The sequence below is a fragment of the Alligator mississippiensis genome, chromosome 10 (assembly GCF_030867095.1).
Source record: "Alligator mississippiensis isolate rAllMis1 chromosome 10, rAllMis1, whole genome shotgun sequence".
NCBI classification, from domain to species: Eukaryota; Metazoa; Chordata; order Crocodylia; family Alligatoridae; genus Alligator; species Alligator mississippiensis.
In genome coordinates this window covers 76596259-76620433 of record NC_081833.1, presented here as the reverse complement: position 1 = coordinate 76620433, position 24175 = coordinate 76596259, and the positions used below count along the sequence as shown (strand labels likewise).

At 41.9% G+C, this 24175-nt stretch overlaps 1 protein-coding gene across 1 annotated transcript in view; it reads right to left on the bottom strand.

Annotated features, from left to right (window-relative positions):
* ZFHX3 (zinc finger homeobox 3) overlaps positions 1-24175 on the bottom strand; it is an 813079-nt gene that overhangs the window by 702757 nt on the left and 86147 nt on the right. Inside the window, exon 4 of the mRNA XM_059714010.1 lies at positions 16526-16589. The gene's annotated coding sequence lies outside the window, so the exon portion shown is untranslated. The remainder of the gene's footprint in view (positions 1-16525; positions 16590-24175) is intronic.

Below are 24175 nucleotides of genomic sequence, written 5' to 3'. Positions count from 1 at the left end.
GCGTAGACAAAAGTCATCTAATATGGTATGTTGGACCGTATGCAGCACTGCAGCTCGAGGACTTTTTAACATGCTCTGACATTCTTCCTTTTGCATCACTTGGCTAAATCCAGTGTGGTATTTGAATACTATCAGCTGTGCTGAAACACTACAGTGATGGACAGTGCCATAGAGGCACCTAGATAGAGTGAATTAAAAAAACTAACTGATCTTTTCAAATTCAAAGTCATGACCAGTGAGGATCTGACCCTTGCATTTCACATTAATCCTGAACTGAAGCAAAGAGCAAGTTGTTTTCCACAAATGTAAAGGAAACCCATCCAAACGGACTTCAATGGGACTCTCCAAGCAATTCAATTATTTATGTACTTAAATAAATACATAACGTGTACATTATAATACATGAATTATAAGCCTGGGTGAAGACATTTTATGAAAACAGAAAATGTTATATATAATTTCCTGGAGGGGACAGTCAGCAGCGGTAAAGCATGCCGTACTTTTGTCTGCTTCCCTCCTGCGGACATCACTGTCTCCTCGTTTCATCAAACATCACAGCACCTGACTCACCGGACACCACCTAACTATGCTTCATTACTGTCACGTGCCTTTAATACTCTTGAATGCCCGGGATGGTTTTCGTCATGCCTCCCCAGACAGGAGTGCTGCATACACCTCTAGAGAGGGGATGCCTTGTGCCACCTTTCCGCTCTCCTCCCAGAGCTGAACCGTCTCCTGACAAGTTAGAGCAACCTCAGGGTTCTTCTTTAATGTGCCAATGGATAATGACTCCTGAACAGCCGCCCCGCCAGCCCAGGTCATCACAGTGCATTGTGCCCTTGACACATCCACCCCTTTGCTCTCTGCCAGGAAGGTCAGGAGTCGCTTTCATTTGCTACCCTTTGTACACTTTGGGGAAAGCCTGCCTTGGGAGCAGTGCCTGCAATCTGGTAATTCAGCCATAAGGCTCTTTCTGCCATCACAGAAGCTGACAGAGATATATCAGCAGCAGCTGTTTCATACTGTAATAATTCTGCTATGTGTTTGTAACAAATCAATGAATGCATAGGGCACTGAAAGAAAGACATCATCGCTGTCAGCTGAACTGCACATTGTAGTATGGAGTACAGAAGTCAAAGCCTAATCAGCACATTAGAAATATTCTTGAAAATATATTGCTACTGCTTGTTTAGGCCCTTTTAATGATTTTCCCTGACCTTACTAACAAATTCAGCAAGCATTCAATGTACAAGATGTAGCAGGGAAGTAGAGTGGGGCATATTACCAGTAGAGACCTTCGGTTCTCAGCTCCTTTGAGAGGTCCGTCTTTCCCTAAGAGGTTAAAGTTTATTAAAGAGTGATGAGCTAGCACACATGCAGGATGCCTTAAAGAGCCAAGGACATTTTTAAACTCTTGGCCCTTGTTGAGTCTCTCTTGCACTACGTGGATGACTTCTAGCTGCCTTAAGGAGACCCTGTCTGTAACTAGCCCCAATGTTCCCAGAATAGGGGATAGGAAGCAAGCAAGAAGTGAAATAGGAATTATTTAAAAGTTTTTAACCATGAAATGAAAACATGCTGGAGTAACCTTCCAGGAAAAGAAGAACGAAAGACTGGTCAGTATGACTTTGAAACTATGGAGTGTGTCACAGAGGAAACTAAATACCTAGACGACAACTAGGTGATCAGGAACAGCCAACACAGATTCATCAAGAGCAAGTCATGTCTGACCAACTGGATTTCCTTTTACAAGGTGATCGGCTTTGTGGATGTGGGGAGAGCAGCTGAGGTGACCTTAGCAAGGCTTTCAACAATGCCTGAATCTACAACATTCTCATCAGTAAGCCAAGGAAATGCAGTCTAGACTATGGGTCAGCAACATTGTTGGTCACTGCCAAAAACACCCGCAACCTCAACTTGTAAGAAGTTGGTATGCCGGGGCGGATGGCAAGGGCCCCGATCCTTGTGGAGACACGTGGAGTCCAACTGAGAGACAGCAACAGCAAAGGCAGCGTGTCTGACTGCATTACATTATATAGGTAAGCATGCCCCTTCTGCTTTAGCTCTTCTGGGTTCAGCTCATAATTAAGGGTGCAATTACCGTGGTAATATAATATTCACAATATAGTTATATTAGGTTTTTTAATGGGGTGCCATAAAATTGAGAAATTGTGGAGGGGTGCCCTGTATCTAAAAAGGTTGAGAACCATTGACCTAGACCAGGGGTTCTCAATCCCCAGGCCACGGCCAGGTACCAGGCCGCAGCGGGTCGGCTGCCAGACCGGCAAACCACAGCCCAGCAAACCACAGCCCCCCAGAGCTGGGAGGGGCCACGGCTTCTTCCGCAGGGCCTGCAGCAGCACAGGCTTTGCCCCCTGCCCCGGGGTGGGGAGTATCTTTACCTGTCTTCTGGCCGGAAATTCCAGCCACAGTCAGCTGCGACTGCTGGGCTGCGGTTTGCCAGGCCACGGTTTGCTGGGCTGCAGCATGAAAACTTTGGGAACCCCTGACCTAGACCATCCCCAACACATATATGTCCAAGCTGTTCTTAAAAAACTTCATAGTGTCCCAACACAGCTTGTTCAAGAGACCCATCACCCAAACAGCTAGAAAGTTTTACCTAATATTTGAATGACATATTTTGAGGCAAGTTAAGATGCAGTTTCTACCATTTTAATTCTATACAGGTAGTAGAAACCTTTCTACTTCTCATATAATACACACATGCCCTCTAAACCAATGGTTTTCAACCTTTATTCATTTGCGGACTCCTAAAAAATTTCAAATGAAGTGGGTGGAACCCTTTGGAAATTTTGAATGGAGGTGCAGACCCCTTTGAACTGTAAGTGTGGGTATTCACATACTTTTGATGGATCATAGACATCTTTTGCGGAGCCCTTAGACAGTCCACAGACCACAGCTTGAAAACCACTGCTCTAAACAATACAACGCTGATGCTTAGGGTTGAGCACAGATAGATACCTAGACTTTTCATGACCGTGGTCACGGGACGTGTTGGTACCCATCACGAACGGGGATCTAAGAAAGAGGTCCTAAAAATGAAATTTAAAATGTATATTTATGTTAGAGAAGGCAAGTTTCCCCAGCTTAGCTAGACCTGTGAGGGGCCCTGGAAGACTCCTATAGAAAACAGTTAGTGAGGCCCTGAGAAAGTCTTTTACCTACGTGCCCACAGATGCATCCACAATGCACAACTTAGTGCCATGTAGAAGTACCTGAGCTAGGTATACACAAGCTAGCAGTGGAGTTATGCGGGGTAAATTGTATCAGCCTGAATGCCAAGCTAACACAGGGTGTGCCCACACATTGACACTGGTGTAACTCTCAGTCTGCACACTGATATACGTTACATCCGTGTCCTAACTGTATGGCTCGACCAGCTCGGGGAAGGCAGTGGCCAACAACACTAAACACTCCTCCAGTGCCTGACCGCAACGTGGCAAAAGACCTGGTAACAGCCTGCTTGAACTGAACAGGCATCCTGCATGCCCTGCACATTCAGAACAGCGGATACACGTTGTGTGCCCACACCCACAGCTATGCTGCTTCCAACACACAATCTAGCTCATTCAGAACCACCTCGGATATCTCTACGTGGCAGTGCAGTAAGGGTTTGTCTCAGTGTTTGGTTGGAAAATGATGCAAAAAGAGGAATCAGAAAAGAAAATTGTGAAGGAGAGGGAACTTCCGCAGTGGGTGTGCACTCCATCCTAATCAAAATGCAACCAGCCTGCTGATTCACAGAGTAAATAAAATGTTGGAGGAATAGGTACACTGACTGTTGGCGTAAAGCTGGCAGAAACTGAGGAGTGCACAAGTCAGACAGAGACATCTGTTAGAGACTGTGGTATCTGTGTATCCAATAAACAGTAGGGTGCAAATTAAAACCGAATGAGAAAAGGGATAGGATAAGAACACAGAGATTAAATTTTGTACAATCAGCAGGGTAACATATTAAGGAGTTAAATAGAAGCAGACATCTAGTCAAGAATAAAAACCATATATATATGTCTATATCCAATACAAATAGGTTAAAAACAAATAAAAACTAGACTGCCTTGAAAAGAAAGAGAACCTTGATATAACAGCATTAAAAAAACCAATGGGATACTGCGATACTTGTTAAAACTACGTGGGACAAACTAAGCTAGAGAGAGGTGAGGTAGTAACACTATAAAAATATCTAGTCTAATTTTTCTGGAGAAGAATTCTAATTAGAGAAGACCACAAAGGTACAAAATAGTAAGAAGAGGGATTTCAACTGCTCAGATCTAGGCTGGGCAAATGGCCCAATGGGACAAAGTTTAGAGATTCAATTTCTAGATAGTTTTAGCAATTGCTTCTTAAAAGACCTAGTTCTAGGACAGGGGCAGGTAATTATTATTTCAGGAGGAGGACCGTTTAACGAGGTTTGGTGAGCAGGTGAGGGCTGCATGGGTAGCCCCGCCCCTTGGCAGTTGCCCTGCCCCCTGGTCACCATCTTGAGACCAAAAGTCCCATCCCCTAGCCCCTGACCTTTGCTGCAGGACGTCCCTCCCTTTGTCCCCTGGAAATACTCCTGTTGGGAGGGGGGTTGCCATCTTCGAACCAGAAAAAAACCAAATCATACACTGACAGTAAAATACCTACTATAACTTAGTTTGATTCTATTACAAAAAATATTTTGGTGTGATTTGTGTTTGTGTACCGTATATATAGGTGATTGCATAAGAACTCAACAATAAATTCTTAGTCCTGTATATTGTGTGGGAGGGGTGTGGTTGGGGGTATGCGTGTGTGTATGGTGCGGGGTGGGGTAGGTGGATGTGTGTGTATGCTGGGGTTTGGGGGGTTGAGAGGGGGTATGGCTGTGTGTGGGAAGGCACAGGGTATGTTGGGGGGGCGTATGTGGGGGGTTGTGAGGTCTGTGGGGTGTGAGGAATGACAGGGTGTCTGGGCCCCCCCCATACGCCCTCCTATGGCACAGCAGCAGGTGGGGGTGCTCAGGGCACTGGTGCCTGGTGCAGGCGTTGGTATGTGGCAGCACGCAGCTCTGGCCAGCGGTGCACATCGTGGGAGGGGAGCAGCCCCTGCTTGGCTGCCTCTATCAACAGAGCTCCCTGCCGAACATGGGCAACCCCCGCACTCATGCACCACTGGAGGGAAGCTCCAGGCACTGGAACTGGCTGCCTTCACCATTCCTTGCTGTGCAGGTCCTGGGACTTCACAGGAAAGCAGGACCCAGGGCTCCCCTCTACTTCCAAGGACCTGCGTGGCAGGAGGCAGTGAAGGCAGCCGGCTCCAGTGCATGGAGCTTCCCTCTGGTGGAGCCACGAGTTCAGGGGCTGCACATGGGCAGCAGGGAGCACCAGTGGTATAGGTGGCCCGGCAGGGCTGCACCCCTTGCCACAATGTGCAGTGCTGGTTACAGCCATGTGTGCCAAGCACCAGCACCTGCACCAGGCACAGGTGTCCCAAGCGTCCCTTCCTGCCGCTGCTGCTTGCCAGGGCTGTGTGCAATGGGGGGGAAGTGTCGGAGGGTCCCCACACACCCCCTCACTACCTCACACCCTGCCCACCTGAGCTCCATGCTGCCACCACCCCCCTGGGTGCAGGCTCCACGCTGCCACCTCCCCGAGCCCCAAGGTCCGCACTCCCACCGGGCTGCAGCTCCCCCCACCCCCGCCGCTTCCCTACATGCTTCTCAGAGCAAGCAGGACACCGGGGAAGCCAAGCAGGTCCCCCCGCAGCTGCAGCAGTGGCAGCAGCAGCCCGTCCAGGAAGCTGATTGCTGCCCGGGCCAGGCCCTTCCACCCACAAGGGTGGGAGCAAGGTACAATAGGGTATGTTGGGGCGGGGGGCGTTGTATATGTAAGCGCCTCACTCCCATCCTTGTAGGCGGAAGGGCTGGGCGGGGTACAATTCATTGGTGGGCACCGCGGGCCACATGAAAGTGCCTGGCGGGCCAGATCCAGCCCACGGGCCATTATTTGGCCTGCCCACTTTAGAACATACAAAGGGATGGAACGTATCTGATTCGGTCCTAACAAGCAAACAGCAGTTAATACAATAATTGATATTACCTGATCTATAAAGAATAATGACCACAACATAAATAAGTTCAAAATCCTGATGATTTAAGATACCAAAAGTGTCAGTCATACATTTATAAAGAGAATTTTCAATATAATGAAGTTAATAAAAAATGACCTAAAGTTTCTCATTAGGTCCCATATTGTTTAATGCATTTGTTATTAATGTAAAAAAAATTATGAAAGTTAGTTTTGATTCGGACAGGAGAGGATTGCAAAGAACGTCAGAGAGAATTAAACAAGACAGGAACAGACGATATGGCTGCAAATTAAAAATCAGTGCAAATAAGTGTAATGTAATTCATATTTTACATTAGTTATACACTTTGCAGGATTTTCTAAATTAATGAGAATAAAAGGAAATAATTTTTATGCAATGTATTAGTGAACAGTTCAATTAATCACCAAAGAAAGTTGTTGAGGATAAGAAATTTAAAAAATCCAAAAAGTGACTGGCTATTTACATACATATCAAGAATATTCAGACTTTGTTACAATACAGTCCTGAAGGGAGAGTAAGCCTTACACTTTCAGGTTTACATCCATCTCTGTACATCCATCTCTGACTATCAGAGATCAGGATTCCTGTATTTTTCTGGGAAGCATCTGGTGCTAGCCAGTGTCAAAGAAAGAATACTGGACCAGATGCACCTTAAGTCTAATCCAGTATAAAAATTCCTGTGTCCCACGGTTCAACACTCAAAAAGCAATTATGCCCTTCTTATTTTTTCAGCCTTTCCTCCATGCACAGAGTTTTAATGTTTTGGCTAATGTCTGTTTATTATGCCAAGGATACTGCTGATTTATAAGTGTATCCTGGAATGAAAAATTATTAGTAATAGTACAGTATAAATCAAGGGAGGTGCCTGCGTACTTAAAAGACTGTCATGTCTACAGACATCTGATTTTGGTTTCCATTAAAACACATGGGGACATCAGGTGTGGTAATATGAGCTCAGGTGTAAGAATGACCGACAGTGAATATTGGAAGCACTGTCAAGACGCTTCAGAAGTCTCGACTGTTACACGAACCTGAATAAGACATGCACATTTAACAACAGTGACTACAGGACGAATGACGCAATACCTTTTGATTATTTTGACTATTTTTGCCTAGATCATTGTGATGTTTCAGCTTGATGTATAATCTAGCAAATTAATGCACATTCCAATAGTTACATTTGTTTTTGCTTTGATCTTAAACTGAATAGTACAGTGCTATTCCCCTAGCATTAGAAAAGTATCTAGTTTCTCTTAAACTAGAAAAAAAATCGTTGTATGTAATTATGTGCCACATCATCTGCACCCCCCTTTTCAAAATCCTAGATCCACCCATGGCCACTTGAGAATGCCAAATCCTCCAGGTTTGTTGCTTTCTTGTGTTATAAATCACTGCTTTGAATGATTTCCTGTATTTGATGACTTTGGCCGAAACCTTTGCCTGCAGACCTCAGATGGAACTACCGCTGTCAGAACAAAGTAGAGCAGTGGTCACCAACCAGTGGATCTCGATCCACCGGTAGATATCCAAGCCTCTTGTGGTAGATCTCAGAGCCTCTTGGAATCAATCTGAGGCTAGGGTGGGGGGGCCGACTGCCTGCATGCATGCTCACGCAAGCCCCAGCCCAGCAGGTCAATCTGTGGGGAAGGGAAGGGACAGAGGCTATATCGAGGCCCCCATGGTAAGGGACAGTGCTGCACATACAGGAGCAGGGGTAAGTTAAGTGAGGGCCCGCCAGAGGTGGGACTTACCTGCTGGGGAGGCATGCCTCCAGATATTTTTTTCTCCCTCTGCCTCAATCTATGTCCCCCTTCCCACCCCACAGACTTACCTGCTGGGCGGGAGGGAGAAAAGGGGGTGGCAGCAGCGCACAGCAGATCTTGGGTTGCTTTTAAATGCCAAAGGTGATCTCCTACTTAAAAAGGCTGGAGACCACTGAAGTAGAGTCTGCTTTAGTTTAGTCAGTAGCTACATTACATTCAGATACCAGAGTCCCCAGTTCAATTTTATATCAGGATGGGGACTGCTTTGGGGTCCCCCTGCCCCACACACCTGGGTGTTGGAGCCTAGGGGAGAGGGGGCAGAGGGTCGGGAGTGAGGGCACTGGTCAGGACTGGCCATCAATGGTACAAAAAGGTTGTGAACCACTGCGCTAAGCTTAGACCCAAGGAAAGGCAATTGATGCCCAAAGATTGTCCACTAGCTCTTCCAACTAAATAAAAATAAACAATACCATAAAAAATTTTACCTCCCCTAAGCCAATTATTTAATTTTAAACAATTAAAGCCAAATTCTTAAGATTAAAGTTAAAGAGCTTTATCCAGTCTGTTGCTGCATAGCCTGAAAGGAAGACAATTCTCTTCAATATATTTTCTAGGAATGAATAACCAATTTGTGGATTGCACCAGTCCAGTTTTACACTTCACAAATTTAAGTAGATTGACACTAGTACTAAACTGAAGTAATACTAGTGAATTAGGCCTTAAAAGTATCTAAGATAAGCCTTTAGGTCTCTTGCAGGTGCTTCTATAGGCACACTCAACTACACAATGGGCTTCCACACCTCCAAGGTGCACACATATGGACTGACAAACATATACCGGCTCCCTAATACATACCAAAAAGCAGTAGAAAATTATTTCTTTTTAAAGTCTTATGATAACCTACAGTGAATTAGTGCATGATAAATTGTATTATGGTAGCTTTCTAAGTAAACAGTAAGATTTACAGTCTGTACTCTTTACATATCATTCATTACATACAAGTTGGAAACATGCATACTACATGCACACATAGCAACTTACATTTAGGACATTTCAAACATACAAAATGGTGCATTTGGGAATAGTTTCATAATCTGAAGGTTATTTCTAATTAACTAAATCCTCCTCATTTGCACTTCTTAACCAGCTCTCCACCACATTTGCAAATAAAACATACTACATTCCAATCATCTAACAATATTTCCATTAGCTACAGTAAATACTCTGCAGTTTCGTTACCAATCAGCTCCCTATAGAGTTATGGGTTACAAGTTTAATCAGTTTCATTTCCATATCCAGCTGACGTGTATTAGAAAGTCACCAGTGCTCATTACACTTTACTGCATAACAAACACAGATGTCTGTTTTTCCAGACCCTCTTAACCTTGACCTGTACATGGAGAGCATTGGAATAGCAGAGTGATAAAACACAGGTTGAGTTCACTTGGTTAATATTTGAACTACAGAACAGTTTATCTGGAAATAAGAGTTGATCATAGAGTCACAAGGAAGAGATACATTTTCTTTTAGCTGCATCAAACGTGTTACTTATGAATATAGGAACTGCCATACTGGATTAGAAATGAGCCCATAATGGACAATCAAGGGATAAGATGCCACAGGGAAATTTTCTTCTCCACTTCAGGTCTGGAACATGAGTGTTTGCATACCTTTTAATGTTTATCTTATTTAATAGGTCTAATCTTTTTTTTAAAACTTGCTAAACTCATGACCTCAATAAAAACATTTTATGGCAGCAAGACCCACAGATCAATTAAGCATAATCCTTTTATGTGTTTCAAACAGGTTGTCTTTGAATTAAAGTTTTGGACCCGTTATTTTATTATTGTTCTGTTTTGTGCATGTGTATTATGGTAATTTCTAAGTCTTTTCCACATGCAGCCTATGGTATATGCAGGGGGGAGCCAACTGAAACAACCAAGGAAGAAATCAAGAGAAGCCGTACTGATAAAGTCCCTATAAGGGCCCCGGTGGAGCCCCAAGAAGAAAGTATATGAATAACCCCGAAGGAAAATGAAAAAAGTTTTTAAGGCTGAAGGAGTTGCTGAGGCCCTGTGGTAAAGTGAGAACCTGGGCAAGCATGCAAGTTAGGTATTTTTACACCTGTTACACCTGCATTAACAAGAGTGAAAAAGCAACATTCATGAATCCAAAGGTTCACGCTTACCCAGGACAGGGATGAATTCCAGGGGAAGAAGAACTGGAACAAAGACTAAAGGTTTCCCACCCCACTCCCCATCAGTTTAATTTAAGTTAGATCAGTTTTAGGACAATCGTACTTTGTTGGGGCCACATGAATAAACTACTTACCAGAAAAGGGAAACGGAGGCAAGGGCTTGATTTAACATCAGAGATGCAGACATCTCTTGCACTTTTTTTTTTTTTTTTTTTTTTTGGAAACAGGATATTCAGAACTGAACACAGCACTCCAAATGAGGGCACACCCCACTGATCAATATAACTGTATTAAGTGTTAATCTTTACCCTGTTCTTACTACATAATAAACACCTGTTTTGTTTTCTTGAGCTCTGCACTCAATGATTAGATCCCTTTGCTAAGCTATATACAATGATGCCTAAACCTATTTCTTGGGTAGTTGGAGTTAATTTAGAATACAGGGAGATGCATAAGTAGTTCAAATTGTTCCTTGAAACATGTCTCATCTTAGATTTGTCAATGCTGATTTAAATTGCCATAATCATGCTGCTCAGCTAGGCTATTTTGAGGTTCTTCACAGTCTTCTCTGTTCTTGACTGACAAATAATGCAGTGTGCTATACAAATTCTGCCGCTTCCCTGTTCATAGCCTTCCACAGGTTGTTAATAAATGTTAAGCATCACCAGTCCCCTTATATAGCCCCATCCAAATACAATAATCTGGGTTTTGCTCGATTCAAATGTGATATTCCTACACAACAAAGAAAAGAAAAAAAAAGAAAAACAAAAGTGCAACATTGGTTTCCAATCCTTTAACAGAAGTTTAAAGTGGTTTCTTCCAATTGATGTTAAATTACATACAGATTTGCATGTGAGCTTCATTGGTTTATTAACTGAACTAGTTGACCCAGGAGTTCTCTTAGTCTTCTCATCCTATGTGCCTAAGTTTCCTCTTCTGTCTGTAAATAAATGGTGTTCCCCAGCATGAGAACTAAGAAACTGTACCATAAGATAACACCTAAAGGAAATCTGCAATTACTTTGGGGGTCTTATTCACTGTAGGTGAGTATTTTCCTTTTATATAGTAAAATGCAAAAGGACAAAGGAACAAGAGGAGAGGGTTCAACTTTTTCCTCCGAATTCCAAGATCTGAGGAATTCTTAATGGCTTAAATCTTAAAGCACTGCATAAAGAATGAAGGAATGAACGGCAGTGGCATTAAAAAATGTGCATGTACCAGCATTACCGAATCCTAAAAGCACCTATTAAAGCTACAATCTTATCAGTCTGGAGTAGATTAGTGTGATGTATTAGCAACTCTATTCTGAGAAAAGCAGCTAGATACCTTCTTTGCCTTCATCCTTTAGATACAACTGATTATTAGGCAGAGCAAGACAAATATTGCAAAATTCTCTTGTTCAGTTCCAGAAGTGTTGAGAAGAGTCAGTACATTGTTTGTGCAATGACAGGACTGAGTCTCCCCTGTGACCAGAGCTGATTCACAAGTGCTGAACTTACACTGGGCTCAGTACAAAGGAGCTTCTTCCCTCCTTTGGGCAGTTGAGAAGATGTCTAGGATGAAGCTTCCCAAGACTCCAGGGACTCTTTAGGAGCAAGCACAGGTGCTCTTTTCTCCTCTTGCCTTCTCAGGACTTCTGGTCTTCACGGCTCTGATTCAGCAAAATCCCTTGGCCTCCACCTCTTTACCAATTTAGATAACATCTGTGAGCCATCGGATACCTGACTCATGAGCGTGACTATGCTAAAAGGACAACATTAAGGAGTCGCATCTTCATTAGAAAAATAGGTATTTAGAACCATCTGCTGCCTATGTCACACCACCCAAAGTTCCTCTGCCTTTTCCTGCTTTCTCCTTGCCCATGCTGCCTTTATGAACCTTTAATGACACCCGAACACTTGCTTTTCACACTTCAGTCATACTTCATGGTCTAAGAGCCTTACATTGGCACCTCCCCTCCTGCACTATGAGCCAACAAAAAAAGCACTTCTCAGGCAGTGAACACAAATTATTGATACTATATACATTTCCCTTTTTGCAAGACCTTCAGGAAAAGGTAAATGGAATTAGCTTTCCTGGAGATTTGCTATGAATGATTTTTTTCAACAAAACTTGAAGTAATTAATTTTTTCAAATGTCCATCAAGGTTTTGAAAACACAAAACACTTCAGGCTAAAAGGGTAAAAAAAATAAAATAAAGGAATAGATTAAAAAAAGATAAAATATTACAAATGGTCCCTTAAACCATGGGGTGTTCTCCTTTTATCATTCTTTTCTTCTCAGGTTAGGAGGTTATTAACCTGTATCCTGGGGCGGAAAGGATGCACATCAATTACATCAATCAAACAGACAAATGAAACTCAAATTAAAAATTTAACACACACAACCATATATACAACACAGGATTTCTAACAGGAATTTAATCTGAGAAATGAAAAGTAGAGATGCTTTCACAATTTTAGTTCTGATTCACTGTGACAGGAGAAATGCAGCTAGAGATACATAAAGTAACTAAAACAAAAATCCATATAGCAGACTACAATAAAATCTTTCTTCTATCCTAGTCCTGCAAACATTATCGTAACAAATCTATTGTAATTTAATCTACTTGTCCAGTATTTAACAGTGTGAGGAGTACTTAAGGAAGATGGATTTATTTGTATTACTTTTAGCTGGAGAACAGCATTAATATGACTGATAAACCTGAGGACGTTCGTACTGAAAGAGTGTGTGGCTGGCAGCATTTCTCAAGCCATGGGTCACACGAATATATGAAAGGGTCACAAACAAACTTTAAAAATGGATTCTCCTCTAAAGAAAAAAATGTGGGAAACCACGGCTTTTCCCTTCCATTTTGCCTAAGCAGTAATACAATATTTATCTCAAATTTCCAGAACAGAAACTAGTATACCTACCAATACTTTCCATTGGCCAGGTAGCTGTTCTTTTGAACTCATTATTATAGCCCAAGATCCATCTAGCAAGGAAAACCTAAACTCTGAAGACTTCTTTTAAAAAGTGAGGCAAAAAAGATAGAATATTGCTAAAGCAATAGTTGTATAATACTTCTATTTTTCTAGATTTTATCCCTTGAGTCATCTGTCTGTTTAAAAATAATTATTAGCAAAGAGAGCGTTGAGGCAGATTCATAAGGGAATAAATACCTTATTTTGAAGCTCTCCAGCTGCTGAGCCTTTTTGTCACACTTTTAGACTAGCGTGGAGGAGTATTCTTTTAATGCTATTTGTGTACTTAACGAGCGATGACAACCTAAATAGCTAACAGACTGAAAAAGAAGGATAAGAAAGATAACTTTTTCAGGTCACATATCTCTCTCTCTCTCATGCCATTCAACAAAACTTTCAGGTACTGGAGCCCTGTTAAAGGCTCCTGCCATGAAGGCTGCATGAAAAGTCTCTGGGAATTAGGAAACTCTAAATTAAATAGGTTGTCACCTTCTATTACCATAAATCAAAACAGACTTGAAAAGTACTGTTCCACTATTACCTTATTTCAATTGTAATAGCAGAGGATAGAGAAGAGGGGATATGAATTAAAATGCAAAACCAGGGAGCTCAACAAGAGGTCCAGCTAGTAGACTCTACTGGGTTTTGCATTAAGCTAACCTGAAACACAATACTGGTTTCCACATTACTAAGGCATGTCCCCATGGCACAGTGCAGCAGCTTCTCACCTGGGATAGCATAGGCATGTTCACAATATATCTTCACTGCTATTCAGGCTGCTCTGAGACTCATACCCATCAACCACGTGAAAGTTGCTGCAGTAGCCAGGTGGGCAAAGGAATTCTGCCTGTCCCAGTGATCTGGCCACTCTTCAGGGAGTAGATGAAGACTTGGCAAAACAGTAGGACCTCCTAAAACCACTCATCTTAAACTGCATCCTATCTCACTGGAGACTGACATCAAGAGTTTCCTGATGGAATCTGGTCCTGAAGAGTGACTGTGATATTGCAAAGCTATGCAATCTGCTTACTGAAATCAGAGGCTGTCAGTGATGGAAATCACAAACTTTGTCATCACAGAACTGTTGTAGGATGCTCTGTCCATGAAAGGTCAGTGTTGGCAGGCTCTGAAAGATGTCGTAAGGCAGACTGAGGAGTCTAGGACAGAAGTTTCACAAAACAGTTTGACCCAAATCAGTTAAGTCTGATACTACATTCAATCAGGTTTATCTTAAACCAGTTTCGGCCATTTTGAAACTGGTTCATGTGCACTGAGCTTCTGTTCTCTTACAAGTTTAAACCAGTTTCTGATCACTTGAAGTGGCTTACGTGTAACTTCTGTCTCTAGCCAGTGTCAGTGGAAGAAAATCTGCGCAAACCGCATGAAACCAAACCCATGCATTTCTGTGACGGAGTGTGAAAAAACTGAAATGAAGCAGACGTGTGTCTGACAAAAACAAGAACAAAAATACCCTTTCCTTTTATCATCAAAAGAACACCATAAGCATGTAGGGGATGGTACATCTGCCCTCTCAAGCATGAGTTAGACTGATGAGGCTTGTAGAATTTTGCTTTGCTGCCTTGCTCATGTTGTTACTTAGGATGGAAGAAACTTTCCAGGTGATGATTAGTGACAACCTTAATCACAACGTGAAAGCTTCACAGAATCATCCTGTAACTTCAACACTTTATCATTTTCAAGCCTAGGACAATTATTCAGAAACAAATAGGAAACAAAGGCGGCACTACAACAGACTTATGCAGTTTTAATGCTATTTCTGTCTATATAAAATCTTCTGTAATTTGTTTACAACTACCAGATTCAACAATAGTGTGCAAATGCAATCCCATTTATGTTAATGTCCTCTCCCTATTTCTCAGATCAGACTCTGAATAAAAATTAGGTAAATACTTTGTTTTGAAAATATATAAGATGTGAACTTGTTGGAAAAAACTCCAAATGCACTATCCTATCAACCACATTATTTTTTTACTTAATAACCTAAGTGTACTGTTAGTGAAATTACAACCTGCTTGTGACACAATAAACTTACAACAAAATTCATTCCATAAATTATTCAATTCGCTGACTACAACTAAGGAGAGAAATATCAGCATGAACAGGTGATTAGCAAGTGAAAGAAAACCCATCTCCAGACTGAAACAATCACTGTCACTTCCATTTGAAGTTGCCTAGTGGAGTTTTGTAAAATTACCATTAAGAATACACCTTTAAGGCTTTGTAGTTTCTATAAAAGCATTAAGTATTTGATTTCCATTAGATTCATTTGTTCTTTATTCAACTGTCTCTTTCTCCTACAAACCATAACTGCTTCAATAAATGTTGGCTTAATCAAGTGTGCATTAAAACAAAAGAATTTAAAGTTCAATAAAAGTGATGAATCAGAAGCTAACTTTCTCCAACCTCTCCACTTACGGTGCGATTGCTATGGGAGTTGAAATTGGTTGAACTGAGGATATAAAATAGATTTTTGCTACATGATAAGGTATTCCGTCTCACAGAGGTAATCTAGAATCTGAACAGTCAACATGTGGGCAGGCTTTAAAGCCGGTCAGAGTAAAAATGGCACCCCTCGTTCTCAACTTTAATACACAGGTAAGGTTCAAGGAAACTGGGAAATTCATCATATAACACCTTAAGGTCACCCAGCATTGTATGTAAGAATTTGTGGGGTGCAGGTGGCATCTCCACGTCTGTATGTGGGATGCAACACTGTTTCACGAAAACTGACCCTTGCGGACAGCAGTGTAGCACTCAGCTGAGCTACATTTGGGCTGTCCAAAACTAACCTGAACCAAATCTTCCATCTTTCCTTTGGATGATCAAAAATTTTAAATTTGTCTCCCTTTAAATCAGTGTATAAGGTGGCAATCATCCCACAAACTGACAGGTTGACTATTATGTCAGGCTTGACGGATGCTCCAGCATCATGACTACCTGTTACAAGTTTACGCAAAATTATCAATCGGTGGAAATATTTGTAACAGTCTACCAATCTATTGAGACATTTTCTTCAGATTTTCTGTTGGCTGTTTTCATCTGCCCCAGGCAGATAATAATCATTATGCTGATGGTAGATAAAGCAATGATGAGAACTGACCATGCCTAATATGCCTAACCAGAACTGCAGCAATGAACCAGGATCCATTAAAAAAAATCCTTTAACATGTTGAAACAGAGCAAAGAGAAAACATCTCACTGTCCTTTTATCTTAGTTCTTAGAAGAGTTCTTTTTACTGCAGGATTACAACTACCCTCAGGATACTCTATTCGTCTCTCATGAGACAGTCTGGCCGCTGAGAAACCCCTACCCAGAAAGCAGTCCCACAATTGAATTTTAAAGCACAATTTTTCTCAAGCAACTTAGCTAAATTTCTCTGAATACTCTCTCCACACTGGTTCTTCCTCTTCTGAGCTGTTAAATACAAACAGTAAAAGACATATCTTATTCATTACAGCATTTATATGGCTCCCATCATCTTTACCTCCTGCTGGGTTTCCTGGTTAGAGAAATTCCAGAAGCCGTATGCATGAATGTAGTTCATTCTCCTGGAAAAAAAATCAAGAAAGATTCTACTAGTTCAGGGAACCAAAATGTTAAGCAAATACAAACACTTTGTAGTAAAGCATGCCAAGGTCCAACAGAGCAGCCTACATTCAATTAAAGGGTTACTACCAAATCATACAGCCATGGAGTTTACATTCTCAAAAAGATGCCATTATTTATAGTGCTGCACAATAACTTTCATATGAGCTCTTCTCACCTGCCCTTCAATATTCATAAACAATTTAAACACTGACGTACCAATAGCTTCAAGAAAAAAGGGGTATTCTCTGCTCTTTTACCCTGAATTTTGGTTGGTTCAAACTCAGATTGTGGTTCTTGAAACATTGGACAAAATGTTTCACCTTTCAAGATTTGAAGTTAACTGTCACCATTGAAATAAGTTTTCTAATTCCTTCTCAAAGTCTTTTTTATTTGAAAGTGGTAGATTACATAATTCATAAGGATAATCACAAATATGCAGAAAGTTATAGACATGTAATGGAGAGACCGACTTGTCCAGGATCCAAATGCCATACACTTCATGGAGCTTATGACTTTCCCGTAAATCTTGTTCCATGGACATAACTACTTTCCAACCATTTCTGCTTTCAAACTGGGGGGACCCTTGCGACAAAGTGTTAGGTGCCATCATTCTCCCTAACAAAACTTTTCCCTTTGAAGGATGGAAATTAAAAGGGACATCTTATGTCATTGTCTGACCATTTCTCCAGTTGGCTGTTTGGTTTATGAATGCTAAACTCTTGCCAGCACATCTGAAAACTGACATAGAGAAATGGTGTTTATTAGAGTGGAAAATCTAAATTAGCACTCTGGAAATTAGACAGAATTAAAAAAAAAAAAAATCAAGAAGAGGTTCCAAGAAACCAGTGGAACGTCAGTGACAGCGACTTAATTAGCTCAGAAAAACAAGTATTCCAAATGTTATCAGAAGTGTGTGAGCCCTCTCCATCATCACCAATAACTGAGCAATGCTCCCCACCATCTTCTCTTTACCAACAATGCTCTGGAGAAAATCCTGTCTTTTCAGTTGCATTACAGGAGTGCTCCTTTGCACCAGCAACAGTGCCACGGTAATAATTTGATAGATGAGGTAAAATATTTTGGGGGTAACACAGAACAGGAAGCAGATGAGGGATTTGATGAGTGTAAGGGATGGAAAAATTGTAAGAATAGGAGGTGAAAACACAATGGAGAGGTTAACCACAAGGAGATATGGGAGGCACGAGGAAATGAGGAGACAGAGATAGGGCTGGAAAATGGAAAGAAAGTTTTCAAGAAAAGGATTCACTTAAGACTACAAACTGTTCAGGGCAAGGGACACTCTCTTGGTATTTTCACTGGAATGCCTGCTACAACATGAAAAAGAAAGAAGCCAAACTCAACAGCAACATATATTTTCTAAGATGGAAACTGCACATTTAAAGACACCCTAAATTATTAAATAAAACAATAAAGGAATAGGTTTAGAAAAAAGATAACTCCAAATCTTGCAGACTGACTATAGGCCAAAAAAGGATCCTTCTTATTAAAGTTCAAATCCGTATCATCTAAGTGGATTCTTAAGTCATCCAAATTAGTTCTAATAGGGAAGAGAAGGAAGATTACAAATGCATAACCACAGCAACCAGTGATAAGTCTAACTCAGTAGTAGACAGAATCCTGGAGACATGAATAAGGGATGAGATCACAAAACATCTGGAGAAATGTGAGCTGATATAAAAAGTAGCCAGCAGAGTCTCATAAAGGGTAAATCTTGTTTGACAAATCTGCTGGAATTTTTTAAGGAGGTAACATAGACACCAGACGGGGGGGGAACATTGAACATAATCTACTTGGATTTTAAAAGGTTATTTGACACATCACAGCACAGCAGCCTAATACATTAAGTATGGGGACTTAAAAGCAGCAATCAAATAGACAAATAAAATGTAGAAGTTAAATAGGCCAAACAATGTTAAGAGGTAACGGCACGGGAAGAGGAAAGTGATGACTGAAGTCTGTGTTGAATCCAATGCTTGTTTTTCTGTGTACAAGAAGATTGAAAGGAAAACATCATTACATGAGTGTCCAATGCTGTGGACCACACCAAAGTACTGCATGAGGAATGGCAAGTCATGGATCAGAAAAGGATGGCTTTCATTTGCTGTAGGTTTAAGATAAAAAGTTTTAGGGTTACAAAGTATATCCTTCTGGCATTTTCCAAAGACACACAAAATGGAAGAAGCTGAGAAAAATAAATCATGACACTGTCTTCACAATTTATCAAAAGCTACTGAGGCAGATGAAGCACACAATCCAAGTCCAAAGAAATTGTTTTTCTTCTCCCCTGAGCTAGGTTTAGCTGCATTAAATAGACCACATTTAAACTTGTTTGCCAAACTGAGAGTAGCACACCACAAAGCATATATGGAAGAAAAAGCACAGCGTACAACCCAGTATACATCAGGAAGGTAGGAAAGAGAAGAGAGGAGAACAAATGAGAAACCATCAGGAGTTGACTCGTGTGGAAATGCTAAAAAGAAAAGAAAGAACAATGGATAAAAACATTTAAAAGAAGATAATTGAGGTTTTCAAGAATCAGAAGGGAGCAGGCACTTAGCCTGCAAGAACATTAGAACAGAAAACTAGATATGTTCTAGCTTGAGTTGGAAACTGGAATATCAGCGATAGCTTACTAACAGTCCCTAACTTTTTCAGGTGTAGGACCTTATTCGATGCTGCATTGCTCAATTTTTACTGGAAGTAATGGAATTCAACTGGTATAAAACTGGAGTAACCCAACGGTGATCCAGGATAATAATAATAATAATAATTAGTACAATAATTTGTTGTCCAGTTTTCCATGGGTTTCATTTCAAATATGCAACAAAACTATATTTAATTGATAGTGGAGTTTTGCTCTACCTGCTAATAGCTTAAACTGTGTCTGCTTATTCCTCAGAGACCTGAGGAAGGGTACTTCATACTCAAAAGATGGTCTGTATCTCTCCCAACTATATAGTTGATCACACACAAAACCCTTCCCTTTCTATACTTTTCATGAGCCTGTCTTCCTTGGTAAAGGCCAGTTTCTCAAGTTTTTCCGTCACTAATTTCATCCCGTCTTAAAGCCTGATCACCAAAATAGTGCGAGTCCTTCCACTGACTTTAAATCACACCTTTAGTTATTAATTGTCCTAGCTTAGTACTTCTTTTCCCTTCATACTTACCAAAACCCTTCACACTTATGCATTTCTGAACAAGTTAGTGTCTAATAATGTGCTGCCTTCTTTTCCCTGCTATTGTATACTTTTGAAAGGCCTTCACATTTCTCTGAAGCCTTCTGACACTAACTTACTGTACTTTGCTACCATATTTTTCTTGAGACTACTAATTGCACCAAGCACTCCTGTTTAGTTGCATTCCCTCCTCATTTTCTCACTTCCAGCACCGTTTTTCTTTCATCACGAAGCTCCTCATGGAGCCCTACCAGCCATTTTGCATGTCTTATTTTGTTACAGATACTGTACTCTCGCTCCAGCTTTTTCCCCCTGCTGATAGGCCGCAAAGGGTACAAAAGTGAGGCACACAACATGCATGTTTTGCACCGATGACACACATCTGATGACACATCTATAGACCCTTCCCAACACCCGTCCCCCAAACCCATGTGTGGCAAGTCTTTTCTGCATAGAAAACAGTAAGTTCTCTGGATGTAAATACAGCAAGGCATACAAACCTTACGACCTGCTTCATCCCTGTGTGACATTAGTTTTATGCACACGTAATGCCACTGATCTCAGAGGGGTTACACCTTCATAAAAGTGAAGGAACATAGTGGTGAATCAAGTCCTAAGTAAGTTTATTGTAAGAGGAGGGAGAGCAATAGCAATGCCTATATTTAGGCTGCCTGACACTTTGCATTATAAAAAATATTTGAAACATGTTGAAGAGCTCTAGTATCTTTAGAGTTTTCAATCAGACTTTGAAATTTGGCAGCTGGGTAGTTATTACAATTATTATTAACCATTTGTACTGCAGCAATTTGCAGGAGTCCTGCTTATGGATTAGGACCCCACTGTGCCAGGCACTGTAAAAACACAGAACAAAAGACAACGCCTGCCCAAAGTACGAGACGAGACATAAGAGATGGATACAGACAAATGGTGGATAACAAGGAAACAATGAGACCCGGCATGACTGGTCAGCCCACCTGCTGAGTTTTCAAGATTTTATGCAGGCATTATGGCCAAGGAGATGGACCTGGCAGCTGCCTGTATTATATTATGGATATTATATGTTCCGTTTGTTATTGTATGGATTGCTAGATAATTATGTCGGGGTCCGTTCCAGGAGGGGCCAACTAAATAAGCAAAACAGTTTGGCAATCACTTCTGTTCGTTCTCACGCATAACAGACAATGCGGATGTCATTCACCGTGAAATTTCACCTTTGACCATCCTGGGTACACCTACACAGTGCAAGGCTGAGACATGCCATGCTTGTCCAGCATACACTAGGTCCCAGACCAGAAGTAATAAAATAATTCAATGCATCACTGTGCTGAGAGGAAGAACTTAGCAACACATGCACCATACTGCACTGGCATGCTTATATGACTTCCTATTCATGAGCCAGTGCTTGGAGAGCACAGCATGGCACTACCTGGTACCCTACTGATATACTATCTGAGTTCAGTTCCCTGGCTTGCAATGGAGGAAGGGTAAATCCAGGCAGGAAACTAGAACAAAGAATTTACGAAGTGTGCATAAAAACACAGCCTGATGCACACTAGACAGAAAGGCAGGGACAGCTCAGGAGAAATTGTCCTCCTCACACTTCCTCCCGAATGCCCAAAGATTGGATGCCTTGAGGAAATTTACCCTGCTTAGAGTCTCTGGCATGGGAAGGAGAGCCTGTAGGTGAGTTAAACATGCAAGTAGGCTTCTGCTGTTTTAAAACCTTTTTCTCTTGTTCCTACCGTGATTAAACAGTACTTCGTTCTGAAAATCCTGTTTCTGGTGGCTGCACTTACCAGCTCCCAAAGGGGAAGTACTGCATGTAGCCAAACCAGTATTCTGAGCTGTCACGGTGAGCAGTGCACACAAGGTACTCCTGCGCTGGGCTCCCAAGCCCGTTCTATGAATGCAAGACTCAACGTAAGAAGATAAAATTTGCTTTTACTGGATCAGACCATAGGTCCTTCTTGCCAAATATCCTGCATCACATAGGCCTCCTCTACACGTTATATCTATTGTGCAATTATCTTGGTAATTGGACAAGACATTTAGACTAGCTACACATGTAAATTAAATATACTGCCTTAAAAAGGTCCAACCAATTGTAAAGTTATAGCTTGAACATTTGTAATAACTTTATTGCTGGTTTCTATCCAGGTTTAACATGTGTAGGCAGTCTGCAGCTGGAACCGCAGCTGCTGCAATCTCCGATGCTGGGGAGCACAACACACCCCTGGGGTTGGGAGATGGCAGCCAACGTGGTCTCCCAGCTGTAGGGGTGCAGGGGTGCTCCATGCACCCCTGCATCTGGGAGACCACAGCAGCACCCTACAGCTACAGGGGCTGGGAGTCCGGGATCAGGCTCCCCCTACATAAGCAATAAGGGATGGTTGGATCTAATGTGCAATCCCACAACTGTGCCTCCTGCCTCACACATGTGGTATGGCAGGAGGCACAACTGTGTGGATCACACATTAGATCCCATCATGCCTTTACCTGCACGTGTAGAGGGAGGCACAGTGACAGAAAGCTAATGCTGAAAGGGAGAGTGAACAGGGTCTGACCATGCTTTAGGGTTGTTGCTTGTAGCCGTGTTGATCTAAGGACATAGGCAGACAAGGTTCTTTGAGTAGATGTGATGTCTTTTATTAAACCAACTAAATAGTTGGAAAAATCGTTCTTTGCAAGCTTTTGGGCACAAAAGGTCAGAAAAAGCTTGAGATTTTTGCATGAACAGAAGTCAACAGATCTGGAACAAAAAGGTAGCTTTGTAAGCTGTCAGTCTGCAGCTAATGCTGAAGTTGTGTTTGTGGATGCTACTAGCCAGAGCTAAATGGAAAGCAGAGAAAGAGGCCAAGGACAAAGCCCTAGGAACCACCACAGAGAGCTGAAGGAAGATCCTCTAAAGGACTGTGCTAAAAAAGACTTTTCAGAAGGAAGAGGACCTGGAAGGTGCAAAGCCATAGAAGCAAGGACAGCAAGATTTCAAGAACAGCAAGATACAGTAGTTCACAGTGTTGAAGGGAGCTGACCGATCAAGGAGAAGGAAGGTAGGACACGGCTTCTCAGCTATGGCCAAGAAGAGGTCAATAGAAACTTTTAGAAAAGCAGTTTCAGCTGAGTGCCTGGGGTAGCCTGTAGTGCATTCTAATTTTAATTTTACCCTGTAGTGCATTATAATATGTTCTATAACATCTTTCTAGCTTAAGTACTCACGTGGCCTTTATTACTGTGAGTACCTGAAAATCCTGACCGTATTTATCTGTATAATACCTCACTGAGGGCAACACAATTATCCGCTTTTCACACAGGCACAGAACAAGGAAATGATTTGCCCAAAAGGAATCTTTGGTAGAACAGGGAATTTTACACAAGTTTCAAGAGTCCCAGGCCAATGTCCTAAACGCATCCTTTTTTCCTATGATCATATAATGGGTTTTCCATCACTGGTCTGATGCAGTACGGCAATTCCAGCAACTCATTATATAGCATATACAAGAGCCGTGATCTATGGAATAAAAGTTTTACCTGCACTTGGTTGGAACAAGCTGCATAACTCACTCATGGGCTCCACTCATGAATAATTTAGCCATTCTCAATTAAGTTTTTAAAAACATTACATCACAGTACATCATTGATGAATTCTATACATGTCATCCATTAAGACAACAAATTACATTTAAAATGTTCTAGAGGGTTTATACATATATTATTCAGATTCTTTTTCATAAACTTTCAGCAGAAAATTGCCAGGTTGGGAGCTCCAATGAACTGACGGGGCTCCCAGCCATGGGAGCAAAGGTTGGGCTTGTGCTCCGAAGGCAGGGAGCACTGGTCAGCTGATCGGGGCTCCCATGTACTCCCATGGCTGGAAGCCCCATCAGCTGACTGGAGCTTTCATCCCTGGGAGTGCATGATGCGCCTCCGGGGCTGGGAGCTCCTGTCAGCTGACGGGGCTTCTAGCCACAGGTGCGACGATAGCAGGTGCAAGGGGAGTCTGGGGTCATGATGCCAGGTGCACCCTGCACTGTCAGTATGGCACGATGGAATCTGATGCTACAGCCCACAATTGCACCTCCCGCCACGCACCTGTGGCATGGCAGGAAGCACAATTGTTGGGACCGCACATAAGATCCCATTGGACAGACATTAAAAAGAAGTCACATGTCCTGAGTTGGCTCGTATTCTGTTTTTTTTCACATATATTCAGACAGGCAGCTAGAATCCAATCAACATCCATGTTTGCAGTCCGTTTCCAGGAGACCACCTTGGATCATACGGAACAGCCCATACTCAAGCCTTGCCATGCTGGACAGTGCTTTGAGGTTGCACGTAGAACCTGAGTTCTG